The sequence below is a fragment of the Physeter macrocephalus genome, chromosome 18 (genome assembly GCF_002837175.3).
Source record: "Physeter macrocephalus isolate SW-GA chromosome 18, ASM283717v5, whole genome shotgun sequence".
NCBI classification, from domain to species: Eukaryota; Metazoa; Chordata; class Mammalia; order Artiodactyla; family Physeteridae; genus Physeter; species Physeter macrocephalus.
The window spans coordinates 106,944,452-106,957,835 of record NC_041231.1 but is presented as its reverse complement, the minus strand read 5'-3'; the positions used below and the strand labels follow the sequence as shown (position 1 = coordinate 106,957,835).

The following is a 13,384-nucleotide window of genomic DNA, read 5'->3' as shown; positions in this document are numbered from 1 at the left end:
TCAACTAGAAGAGACAGCCTAACCCACTAACGGCCTCCTGTGATAGGGAAGCAGCAGGGCAAAGAGAATAAAAGTGCAGGTTCCGGAATCAGATGACCTGGATTCCGAACCACTCGTGCTCTGTCGTGACCTCGAAAGGTTATTGTTTCATTCATGAATTAATTACCATTTCAACAAGTATTATTGAGCTCCTAATATGTGCTCGATACATTTGTAGGTTTGGGGGAACCAATAGTAAAACAGAATACTATAAATGAATTAATGAATGAATTCCTGTCCTCTTGAAACTTATATCATGAAGCTTATATCATTGGCAATATAAAACTACATAAAATATATGGCTGTCGGACTGTAATTGGCACTAGACTAAGAACGAAGCTGGGAAAGAGGGTGATTACAAGGAACAGGGTTTTTATATTAGAGCATCAGGGAAAGTCCTCACTGGGAAAGTGATATTTTAGCAAAGACTTGAAGGAGCAAGGGGACAGCAATTGTAAGCACTTGGAGGTCGGGATATGTCTGGTAATTTGAGGAGTGGAAAGGAAGTCAGAATAAATGACAGGTGAGATCAGGGTTAGTCTGGGTCTAGTCAAGGACAAAAGTATAGTGGTTTTTTTTGTTTTTTTTTTTTTATGCTGCAAGATGTTTATGATTGAGAAATTTTGTAGTATTTTGTTTAGAATCTCATTCCATTTCCCGAAAAATCAGATGTCCTAATCATACGTTGACATCAAAGTTTAATCACATTATGTTTTACCTTTTTTTTTTAAAGCATTCTTACATTTAACCATTTTTTAAAGTGTACTACTCAGTACTGTTTAGTGTATTCACGTTGCTGTGTAACAGATCTCTACAACTTTTTCATCTTGTAAAACTGACTCAATACCCCTTGAACAACTCCTCAGTCCCCCTCCCCCCAGCCTCTGGCAACCACCCTTCTACTTTCCATCTCTATGAATTTGGTTAGTTAGATCCTTCATAGAGGAATCATACAGTAGTTGTCTGTCTTTATGCCAGTACCATACTCTTTTGATCACTGTAGCTTTGTAATATGTTATGAAATCAGGAACTATGATGCTTCCAACTTTGTTCTTTTTTAAGATTGTGTTGGCTATTTGGGGTCCCTTAAGATTCCATATGAATTTTAGGATTTTTTTTTTCTGTTTCTGCAAAAAATGCCATTGGCATTCTGACAGGGATTGCACTGACTCTGTAGATTGCTTTGGGGACATTGTAATGGGAGCATTTTACCAATTTAAGTCTGAAGTCTAGTTTTAGTATTTTAAATCTTCCAATCCATGAACATGGAATGCTTTCCATTTATTTTTCTCTTCTTTAATTTCTTTCAGCAACATTTTCAGCTTTCAGTGTACAAATCTTTCACTTCCTTGGTTAAGTTTATTACTGAGTGTTTTATTCTTTTTGACGATGTTGTGAAAGGGATTGTTTTCTTGGTTTCCTTTTCAAAATGTTCTCTGTTAGTGTGTAGACACGTAACCCATTTTTGTCATACTAATTTTTTGAATAGGGAAATTTAATACAAAAATTCTCAACTAGTAAAGGAAGGATTACCTACTAAGAGACAGCGAGAACCCTAAAGGAAATGGAAATAGCAGATGTAGGGGGAGCTACTGAGGGCTGAGTCAGAGCACCTGAGGAAGGTGAAACTGGATGGTCCTCTCCCATCCCAACATATTCAGACTCATTGGGGAGGGTACGACATGATCCCCTGGGTAATCTGGGAGTGGGCATCTCTGGATCTCTGGCAGCTGAGCTATAAGAGAAAAATCAAACACCATCACCTCCCCCTGCAGTGCCCTCTGCTGACAAAGCTGGGCCTTGCACCAGGAGAATATCCCAGGACCTGCTCCAGCATCAGAAGGCAAGCAAAGAAGGATGCATTTGTAGCTAAGAAGCCACAGTGACACCTGGCACAGGAGGTGCTGGGGGCTGCTTTCATTGGAACTCAAACACCATTAAAGGGCTTTTACGAAGAGCAAGACAGGATGCCTTTAGAGAGTTTTGAGCAGAAGACTGACACGATCTCCTTCATGCTCTCAGCAGGATGATTCTGGTTGCTGGCTTGAAGATGGACTGATGGCAGGTGCGGGGGAAGCCCACTAGGAGGCTGTTGCAATAATAGTAAAATAATAATCTAAACATGTCATTAAACCTTTATGTAATAAAGGTATCTAACTGGGACTCTCATGATATCTTGGCTAACTTTATCATGGCTAACTCTAGGTCTAAATAAGAAGCAAAGTATTTTTTAAAGAACATTTTAAACATCAGTCACCATGAAATACATGCTGATTTTTCTAGTATGTGAAAAGATACAGCAGCAAAAGCAAAAATAAACAAGTGGACTACATCAAACCAAAAAACTTCATACAAAAAAGAAACATGTGTAACCGAATCACTTTGTTGTACATCTGAAACTAACACAGCATTTGTAAATCAACTATATTCCAATAAAATTTTTTTTAAAAAGAAACCCTCAACAACATGAAAAAGCAACATACAGAATGGGAGAAAATATTCTCAAACCACACATATGATAAGGAGTTAATATCTAAAATATATAAGGAACTCATATAACTCAATAGCAAAAAACCAAGTTATCCAATTTAAAAATGGGGAAAGGACCTGAATAGACATTTTTCTCAAAGAAGATATACAGATGGCCAACACGTACATGGAAAGATGCTCAACGTCACTAATTGTCAGGGAAATGCAAATTAAAACTACAAAGAGATATCACCTCACACCTCCTTACGGTGACTATTAACAAAAAGACAAGAAACAAGAAGAATTGGCAAGGGTGTGGAGAAAAGGGAACCCTCGTGCACTGCTGGTGGAATGTAACTTGGTGTAGCCACTACGGAAAACAGTACAGAGTTTCCTCAAAAAACTAAAATTAAAACTACTATATGATCCAGCAATTCCACTCCTGGGTATGTATCAGAAGGAAACGAAATCACTATCTTGAGGAGATAGCTGCAACCTCATGTTCAATGAAGCATTATTTACAGTAGTCAAGACATGGAAACCATCTAAGTGCCCCCTGGTGGATGAAAGGATAAAGAAATGTGGTATATATGCACACCACATTTGTGACCACATGGAGGAAGCTTGAGGGCAGTTTGCGTTATTCCCGCTCAGACAGAGAAAGACGAATACTGTCTGATCTCATTTATATGTGGAATCTTAAAAAACAAAACTCATGTAAACAGAAAACAGATTGGTGGCTGCCAGAGGTAGTAAAATGAATAAGTCCTAGGAGTGTGGTGGACAGTATGGTGACTATAATTAACAGCACTGTACTGCATATTTGAAAGTTGCTAAGAGCGTAAATTTTAAAAGTTTTCACCACACATACAACAAAAAAAAATTGTAATTATGTGAGGTGATGGATGTGTTTACTAACCTTATTGTGGTAATCATTTCACAATATATACATACTTTATATCACCACGTTGCACACCTTACATTTACATAATGTTATATATCAATTATATCTCAATAAAGCTGGAAGAAAAATAAATGAAAAGCATGTAGTAGAAAGCCCTCCTTCTACCTCTATCTGCTATCCATCTCATTCCCATAAAACTTTTGTTTGTTTCTTGTGCATCTTTCCAGAGTTTTTAAATATAAATACTAGCAAACACAACTATATATTTTTTTATCTCTCCTTTTATTGTTACTCAAAAGAATATACAATACTCTCAGGTTTTTCACCTTGCTTTTTTCACAAAATTATAGATCTGGGATTTTTCCATATCAATATATAGAAAGACTCCTCATTTTTTCAAATAACTGCATGTTCCATAATTTAAATAGTTTCTAAAATAATGGAAATTTGGGGTGTTTCCAGTCTTTTGTTATTATAAACAATGCTGCAATGGAAAGACTTGTTTATATGTCACTTTGCACGTGTGCAAGTCTACCTATAGGATAAAGTTACAGAAGGGAAATAATGGGTTAAAGGGTAATATGCATGATAATTCTGATGGCTATTGCCAAATAGAGCGGCGCTGGACCAGCAGGAATCTACACTACCACCGTGAGGTATGAGGGGGCCTGTTTCCCCGAAGCCTCACTAGTGAAAAGTACTAACAACTTTTGGAGTTTTGCCAAGGTGATTGATGAAAAATGACATCCTGGTATAGTTTTAATTTGCATTTTTCTTATGCTAAGCGCAGTGAGTTTCATATTTCATATTTTTAAGATACAATTATTATCTGTTCCTATCCTTTGCCCATTTATCTGTGGGATTGTTGGTCTGGGCTCTGTTTTTAAGTCAACTGAGAAATGTTAAGCACTATAAATTATCTTGGGTTGAAAAATCCCATCACATTTTTAATGTTGTAAAACTTACAATAAGCCTGCTATTTTAATACTAGTAAATATGTCTTATTATACTACAAAATAGTTTCTTTGTTCAGAGGCTGAAATTAGAAATTTCAAACATGGCTCGTGTGTGTGTGTGTGTGTGTGTGTGTGTGTGTGTGTGTGTGTGTGTGCATATAATGATGGCCTTTTTATAAAGTCATATGAGGCCATAAAACTTTACTCCAGAAAGGGAGACCAAACTCAAGTGAGGTCTCTGGAACACAGCTGTCCCGAGGCTCAGAAATAAGGTCTCAGGTTAGCCTAAGCATTGCTCCCACTGAAGGGGGTAACATTTCTAATTACACTTCTAATTATTTTAATCTCATTTGTTGAACAGATTCCAGTCTAAATCATTAATAGCAAACCAGATTCCTGCATCGGCTCTTTGGATGGTGTACAGGGCATTATATTTATACTGAACTCCATTTTATTAATAATTTTAAAAAGCATAATAGACATGAAATAGAATGTCAGAGCTTGTCATCTTGTCTAACCCCCTCATTTTACGTAGGCTATTAATAGGGGCTTTGATTTTCATGCCCCCTCTTAATTTTCCTTCACCTTTCGATATGCTTTCAGTTCTTATCAGAGCACCTGGTTGTAGATAAGTCCACCCAACTTCCGTGCTGTCTGATGCCCTACACACCTCAGCACACACAAGATCTTTCTTGTTTAGTTCTTGGCTATTCCAAATTTGAAGGGTCACTAGAGAAAACGCTCTAGGACAGTAAAAGTTCTATTTTTTTAACTTGATAGGCTTCAGTTTCTCCATGGGTCCATTAAGGATTTTTGATTAGAAGTCTTCTAAGGTTCCCAAGGATCCAACCATTGCTGAGTTTGTGAGAGGAGAGAAAGGTGGGGTGATGGATTCTCCACTTTCTCTGAGGAAAGGGCTGCCCTGTTTGGGGGGCAATGTTAATATTTCTGCATAGTTTTGTTATATTCCATTTCCTCATGTCATAACAGTCTGGGTTCCAATTACATTCCTAGAATAATGAGCCTGTTACAGTAAATGAACATTTTCAAGTGTGACTGAATAACCATCTATTGAATATGCCGGCACCTAACAATTTTCCTCTTGGCAGAAGGAAAGAAGGAGGCATTTGGGTGACAGGAAGTCGTCTGTGAAACGCGATAGAAAAAGGAGGATGAGAATTTAAGGCGGTTCTGGCGTCTCTCGTGGCCTCTGTTTAGTCAAGGCTGCCTGGAGATAGAGGCTACGGACCCTTTCTGCAAATGTCGAGGCTCCCTGACTGCAAACCGCTTCAGGGTCCTGACCCCAGAAGTCACCTGGTCTAAGTTTGTTCCCTTTCTTCTTTTGAAAGCTGTGATTGATACCAAATGACAGCTCAGGATCCTGGCTTTATTGGCTTAGCGCTATCACAAAGAACGGAGTTGGATCAAGTAGCCCATGTTAAGAGTAACCTTTAGGGAGAGATTTTTTAAAATGTTAAAAACATACTTTTAAACAAAGCATGTTCTATGCAACCATACTGCCCCTTGACTTTCTGATATTTTCATATGGTACTTATCAAGGCAACTTTGTGACCAGACATACACATAGTGAGTGTTCCCATTAAAAAGGCAAAGAGGAAACGGGTCAGTAGCTGTCGAGTAGGAAGTCCGGATGGAGAAATCCCCTCCATAGGATGCAAAGAAAGGTCCCAGACCAAGGATGGAAGAGAGGGACGGTGAAAGCATTTCCATCTACAGGTCTCTATCTATGCCTGCTTCTCCTACCAAACAATTGCTAATCTCGCAACATTTCACATACTGGTGAGAAGAATGTTTTAGCGTAGGATTCCATGTCCCTTTCTGGCCGCACAATTTTCTGTATGGACTTGCACAAGTTTCCTACCTTTTCTGCATCCGTGTAAACTACCCAAGGTCAACCAGGTAGGAGCTCCATTTGCACGTTTGGAGCTGGAGGCCAGATGTGGTGACTGTCACTACACCAGAGTCTGTTGGTTTGGTGGATGTGCTCTTTTCCATTCCCATCAGAAAAAAGGATCAAAACCAGTTTGTATTCGTGTAGAACAGACAATAACATTTGTTGATAATTCTGTCCCAGGACTCTGTTAGCTTTCCTGCCCTCTGTATCAGTCCAAGGAAATACGGACCACTGGACATCCAGCAAAACATCACATTAATTCATTAAATTGATGGCATCCTGCTGACTGGACAAGTCAAGCGAGGAGTGGTGAGCCTGTTGGAGGCTTTGGTAAGATACATACGCTTCAAAAGGTGGGGGACAAACCATACAAAAATTCAGGGTGCTACCATTGAGTTAAGTTTTTAGAGGTCCAGGGGGTGACCAGATGTCCCCTCCAGAGTAACCCATAAAGTGCTGTATCTCGTATCCCTAGCACACGTTGCCCAGACTGCCTCTTTGACCTCTGCAGGCCACTTTACATGCCTGGGAGGTGCTAAGGCCTGCGTGTTGGATGACACGGAGGATAGAGCAGGGAAAGGCTCTGCGCTGGATCATGCTGCCTCAGCGCTGCCCCTGGGGCTGTACGATATGGCAGACCCTGCAGTGTCAGCGGTGCCCGTGGGGCTGGACGCTGTGTGGATTTGTGTTAAACCCCCAGCGAGGAGTCCGAATGTCTTCTCTGGGGTCCTGGAGGCAGGCCGTGCTAATTCCATCTGCAGGGCACCAAGGCCCACAGCCAACAGGACGGCCGAGAGCGAGAGGAGCTTAGGACGGGTCCAGGACCAAGGATAACAAGTTTCAATCTTGGCCCAATAAGTGCCTGCAATGGTGGGGTGTCGTTCACCCTACGACCTCCCTGTTGTAAATCTCCTCTCGGGAACAGCCCACAGGTACCATGGAATGACCGCTCCCCCGCCGGGCCGGCCTCCGTGTGGCAGCCATGGCGGTGGATCCCTTGGGGCTCCTTCCAGCAAACCTGCTGTGCGGAGTACAGCTGACTGACAGCCTCAAGCCACGGTCCCTGTGGAGCCACCATGGCCGTCATGCCAGGGCTGTGTTCCCCAGGCTACACCCAGCCAACGGCTGGCAACCACAGTCCCTGGCAACCACTAATCTACTTTCTGTCCCCACAGACTTGCCTGTTCTGAAAGTTTATATTTCATATAAGTGAAATCACACAATATGTGGTCTTTTATAACGTCTTTCATTTAGCATAATGTTTCCAAGGTTCCTGATCTTTTCATAGTTGATATTTATAATCGCTGAGTAACTGGTGCAATGTATAACAGTAATGCTTCTTCTATAGAGTTGGTATGGAGAGGACATGCGTTAATACGCATAAAATTCTCAGGACAATGCCTGACAGAGTTAGTGCTTAATAAATTACGCTATTTTTTGTCTTTATAAGAAGACCTCATTTTAAAACTGTGTTTTTTCTAACTATAACAGTAGCACATAGATGAAATCCAAGATCATTCACAATAGCCAATATCAACACCGTAAACCCCATCACTGCTAGCATTTTGGAACACATATAAAATATACATATATATACACACATATATATAACTTACTATAAATATATATGCATTTATATGCATGTATGTAATATGCTAACGTCACTGAAATATTGTTGATTTACAATGTTGTGTTAGTTTCAGGTGCACAGCAAAGTGGTTCAGTTATACATCACATATATGTCTATTCTCTTTTAGATTTTTTTCCCTTATAGGTTATTACAGAATATTGAGTAGATTTCCCTGTGCTGTACAGTAGGTCCTTGTTGTGTATCTGTTTTATATACAGTAGTTTGTATCTGCTAATCCTAACCTCCTAATTTATCCCTCTCCCACCTTTCCTCTTTGGTAACCGTAAGTTTGTTGTGTATGTCTGTGGGTCTATTTCTGTTTTGTAAATTAGTTCATTTGTATCATTTTTTTAGATTCCACATATAAGTGATATCATATGATATTTGTCTTTCTCTGTCTGACTCACTTCACTTAGTATGATCATCTCTAGGTCCATCCATGTCACTGCAAATGGCATTATTTCATTATTTGTTACGGCTGGGTAGTAGTATTGTGTATATGTGCCACATCTTCTTTATCCATTCGTCTGTCGATGGACATTTAGGTTGTTTCCATCTTGGCTATTGTAAATAGTGATGCAGTGAACATCGCGGGGTGCATGTATCTTTTCGAATTATGGTTTCCTCTGGATATATGCCCAAGGAGTGGGATTGTAGGATCATTAATTTAAGCTATTATTGATTGCTTCACTTGGTATAGAAATATTTGTGGAGACAAATGACATTAAATGTCTTATATTCTGGCCTTACTGAAAAATCATCAAATATTTTTTTAAATGTAGGGTTTTTAAAAGAAAAAGTAGTGATTACAATAGTTGACATGAATTGAGATTTTTCCTGTCTCTTCCAGTTTGGACCCCGAGTTCCATTATGTGTCCTCTGGTTCGGCTACAGCACAAGGTCTGCAGGCAGCAGTCAGACTCACCAGGCTCTTCTGAAACGTAGGAAAACATTTCAGGTTAGTCTATTTGTTATTTCACTTCAAAACTTAGGTCCCCCAAATGCATTCTGAATATCCGAATTAAATGTGTATTATTCTTATGCTTTTCCTGTTTTATGTTTTTTTCTCCCCAAATTAGCTTACCGCGTCTGAGGCTTGTAAAACTAATATTAGAGGTTGCGGATGGTGGTGCTTTTGTTTTGCTTTTGGCCGTGCGGTGGCTTATGGGATCTTAGTTCCCCGACCAGGGATTGAACCTGGGCCCTCAGGAGTGAGAGCGCGGAGTCCTAACCACTGGACCGCCAGGGAAGTCCCGGGGTGGTGTTTAAAGTACTCTCCTGGAGGAGGAATTAGGCTAGAAACCAACTGAATTGCCCACCTTTCTGCACCCCTGATTCCTCCATTGCTAACTCGGGGTGTGGGGAGGATGCTTATTTCCTGTGCGAGGGTCCCCAGCCCTTGAGGGGCTCCCTGAGGACAGTGGCTGCTGGCCTCTGCGGAGAGCGGCCCAGCTGGGGCCGAGGCAAAGGCGCGACCCTCTGGGGCCCGTGTCCCCCTGAGCTTGGGGAGGGTGGGCCTGACCCCCACGCCCCGTGCTGTGGCGGTGGCTGTTGTGTGTTCGTGCGGCTTAACTCTTGATTTCAAATTCTCTGGACTCCTGAGTCGTGCCCTTTGAACACCCAGGACACCCAGGGAGAAACCGCGGCCTCGGGTGCCTGGCAGGGCACACTGCTGGTTTCCACAGCAACCGGAGACTTAGGGCAGTCCTCCTTGGGTATAGTTTTTGTTTTTTAATGGATTTTTTAAATGGCCCAGTTATTACTCAGCTTCCTTGTCTGTCACGGAGACAAGGACTCCCTTCTGGGGCTGAGGTACCGGCGGGGCGACAGGATGCAGGTGATGTGCTGGGCCGGCCGCCTCGGAGAACGTTTTCAGTGAGTGTTAGCCGTTCTCAGATTTAATTCATTCTCTGAATTGTTTCACACTCACGCGCGCGCGCACACACACACACCCAAGCACGCTCCTTAATTCTCTTTTTTAAATTTTAGACTTTGATGACTTTTCTGAGCTCTTCACATTTTCAGTTTGAAAAAGTTTTCGTGACTTTCAGATCATTTCTTTCCTTCGGCATTATTCATGGAGTTAACTTGTTGACACTTTATCGCGGTAAGGCGTCGACTTCAGACAATGGTACTGGAATTTACCGACTCACATGGAGACATGTCAGTGTTGCTGCCGGTGTGGCCTCTGCCCATAGGTCTGTGAACCGGCCACCCTGTGGGGTAGACGGACGGGTGAACGGGCGGTTCAGTGGTTTTTCAAAGGAGGACTAGCCTCCCTGCCGGGGCCTCGGAGGAGGACCAGCCTCCCTGCCAGGCCCTCGGAGGAGGACCCGAGTCCTCGCCTGGCCTCCAGGCTCCTGCCTGCACCTCCAGCTTCCCCTTGGCCTCCCCGCTCCTTCGTGCCGTGTGTCTTTCTCTAAGTGCTGCTTGTCCCCCCTCCTCAGGAGTGTTGCACACCTGGCCCCTCCCCCAGACAGTCCCCTTTGCCCCTCCACCCCGTGTGTGCTAGCTCCCGCCCAGATGTCCCTTCCTCAGAAGGTTACGTGACCATATACCTCTTTGAACTTCTACTTCATGTCACAACATAATTACAATTACTATAAATAACAAATCGTGAAATTAACTGTTCCGTATCTGTTTTCCCCTAGATCTGCACTGTCTAATAGAACTTGTGACACTGTCGGAAATGTTCTGTAATCTGCACTGCTTCATACGGTCACCACTAGCTACTTGTGGCTACTGAGTTCCCGAATGTGGCTGGTGCCACGTGGGATTTGTATTCATTTAAATTTAAATTCAAGTAACCACATAAGGTCGGCCACCACTGTGTTGGATGCACAGCTATGGATGACCAACTCCCCAAGTCTTTCTGTCACCTACCCTTTCAGGTATCTGTGAATGAATAAATGAATTGGACTAATGGAATTTGACCAAGGAGCTTGTGTATTTCAAACCAAATGTCCTAGACGAAGAATATTGCTCTGACTGGTTTCACATACTCAGCAGGACAAGCTCTGCTATTCTTCTCCTTGTTGGGTCAATGATGAGAACTTTCCAGGGCTCACTATGCACTGCATTTGCCTGATTAAAATTCACTGATTGCCCAGCTGGCAGCTTGCTATGGATTGCATGGTCCAGTAGTTTCTAGGAAGTAAGACCAAGAATGGAATTATTACTCTGATAGAGACCGGATAAAAACTTATAAGGAATGAGAGACACCTAAACAGGCAGAAACTCTAAAAAGCTAATAAAATTCTTCAAAGAAACAGGCAAAGATCGTTGGCTTAAATCAAAGATTGATGAAAACAAAATAAGCTTTGAACAGCGAAGCTAAGTGAGTTCAGGTGTCCAAGCCGAGAGCTCGCCCGGGCTCCACAATGCGTGCTCCCCACCAGAGCTGGGTACACAAATCTTTGTAAATACGGAGCTAATTTCTAATGAGTTTACCCATACAATCCAGGACACTCAGTTAATTTTGAACTTCACATAAAGAAATTCAATCTTATCTGAAAATTAACTGCATTTCCTGTATTTTTACTTGCTACATTTTTACAGCCCTATTTCAAATACATGGGAATAAAACAGCCACAGAAGATGAAAGTGTGCTGAACCAGAATATATGTGTCATGACTTAAGAGTTCAATGCTAAGGAAGTGACTGAGAGTTTTTCCTTTTTCTTGTCTCTTTGTGTCTCTTTGCTAGAAACTCCATCTTTTCTGCATGGTTTTCTCCTCTTGATCTGGGCCAAGTTTTAGCATCTTTCCGAGTTTTATTGCTATACTGATGATGACTTCAGATGGTAAGAATTTCTGTTCTTTACAAAAAAAAGCAGCAGGAAAAAGGCAATGGCCACATGGCCTATGAGTTCCTAAGGGTAAGAACTGTGTGTTTAACCAACTTGACAGCCTCAGAGTCTAGCACAGTGCCTGGCTCAGAGCACGTAGTCGGCTGATGTTTGCTCTTTCCTTAGATTTATCGAACAAGCTGCGGGGCAAAGGGGCAGCCGGACAGAATCGTCGCCAGTGTGATCATACGTGGTTCAACTTTTCATTCCCATTGGTTTTCACGGTGCCTCAGATATAAGTGGATCTCAATAAATGCCGAATGAATTGAACTCAACTGATTTAAGACCATGTGATTCCTTTCCATTAGGGTAGATATTTCTTGAGAAACATTTTTATTATTTAGCATATCATGGAAATTTGTATTTGCTACACACCTCATAACCACACTTATTTTATTACTTTTGTATTCCTCTGGGTTTCTTGTTCATGGTACACAATGCTCTCTGGTGTGACAGGTCTTGGCGTGAGTAATTCCAAACCTCAGGGCTCTCTCATCATCCAGCCCAGCGCAATTACATGAGCACTTGAGATTCTGGCTGAGTTCGGAAAGTGGATGTAAGTGAAGCAGACAAGGTGGAAAGGAACAGAGCGACATCTGGAGAGGAACACGGCCAGGACTCGCGTCTGCCTGCCTGCAGCTCCCTCCCCCTCCTTGGTCTCCACTGTCCTCCCAGTGAGCACATGACGGGTCTCAGGACTGTCCCCCTGGGCTGTGCTGGGGTCTGTCCCAAGTCAGCCTCCAGCCCTCCAGGTAGGCAGCACCCAAGGCATTGCATCAGTCGTTTTCCCAAGCACAGTAGCTAAGTTTGGGTCTGATCTTGTATTCCCTGAAACTAACCCTATGTGTAAACTCTTAAATACTCTTTTAAAATCTCTAACTGCTTTGAATTTTCTACACAAAATTCACATACAAGGATTCTAGCTTAGCCACAACCCCCTTAATGAAATTAAAGATAGAAGGAAAAATGAGAATCCTAGTGTCCAGGTGGTAGAATGTTTGGGTTTAAGGTATGCACACTCTTTCCTGGATCTCTAAGATAGATTTTAAGGTTTTAATCAAAAGTGTAAGCTTTCAGGATAATGCTAAGAGATGGTCCACTGAGCTGCATTCTTAAAATACGAAAGACATCCAATCATTCTACAATCCCTACACTGTAAAATTTTATGTCTCAACTATAGTTAATTTTCCATCACCCAAACTCTTGGCTGGACTTCCACGTTTTCTCAATAATGACTTCTCTTACTTGGCTAGTCACGTTAAATTTAGCAAAAGCTGGGATGCCAATCACCTCTGCCCCAGCTCCCCCTCTATTAGGTCATTTCTGATGCTATCTCGGGCTTCTTTCATCACCTTGTGGGTCTCGCCATCACTGGGTTCCACGTTTGTAAGAAATTGCTTATTTGGATACCCATCCAGGCAGGCCCATCAGACCTTTCACATCAACTCTCCTGAGTCTGGAATCTAAACCGTTGGCTGCAGGAAGCAGGCCTTCATGCTTCTGCCTTAACACAGGAGAGAGGGGTGGGGTGGTTTTTTTTTTCTTTTTTAAAGAGTCATCTTTTTTTTTTTTTTTTTTTTTTCTGCTTTGTGTCTGCGTTGCTGCGCGCGCGCGTTCTCTCGTT

The 13,384-nt window shown here is 42.1% G+C and overlaps 1 long non-coding RNA gene across 1 annotated transcript; it reads left to right on the top strand.

Moving 5' to 3' along the window:
* The first annotated feature begins 8,765 nt into the window (after positions 1 to 8,765).
* On the top strand, positions 8,766 to 11,661 carry LOC114484318 (uncharacterized). Its single transcript, XR_003677052.1, has 3 exons — positions 8,766 to 8,871; positions 10,565 to 10,804; positions 11,619 to 11,661. It is a non-coding gene; the product is annotated as an uncharacterized lncRNA (long non-coding RNA).
* The last annotated feature ends 1,723 nt before the right edge of the window (positions 11,662 to 13,384 follow it).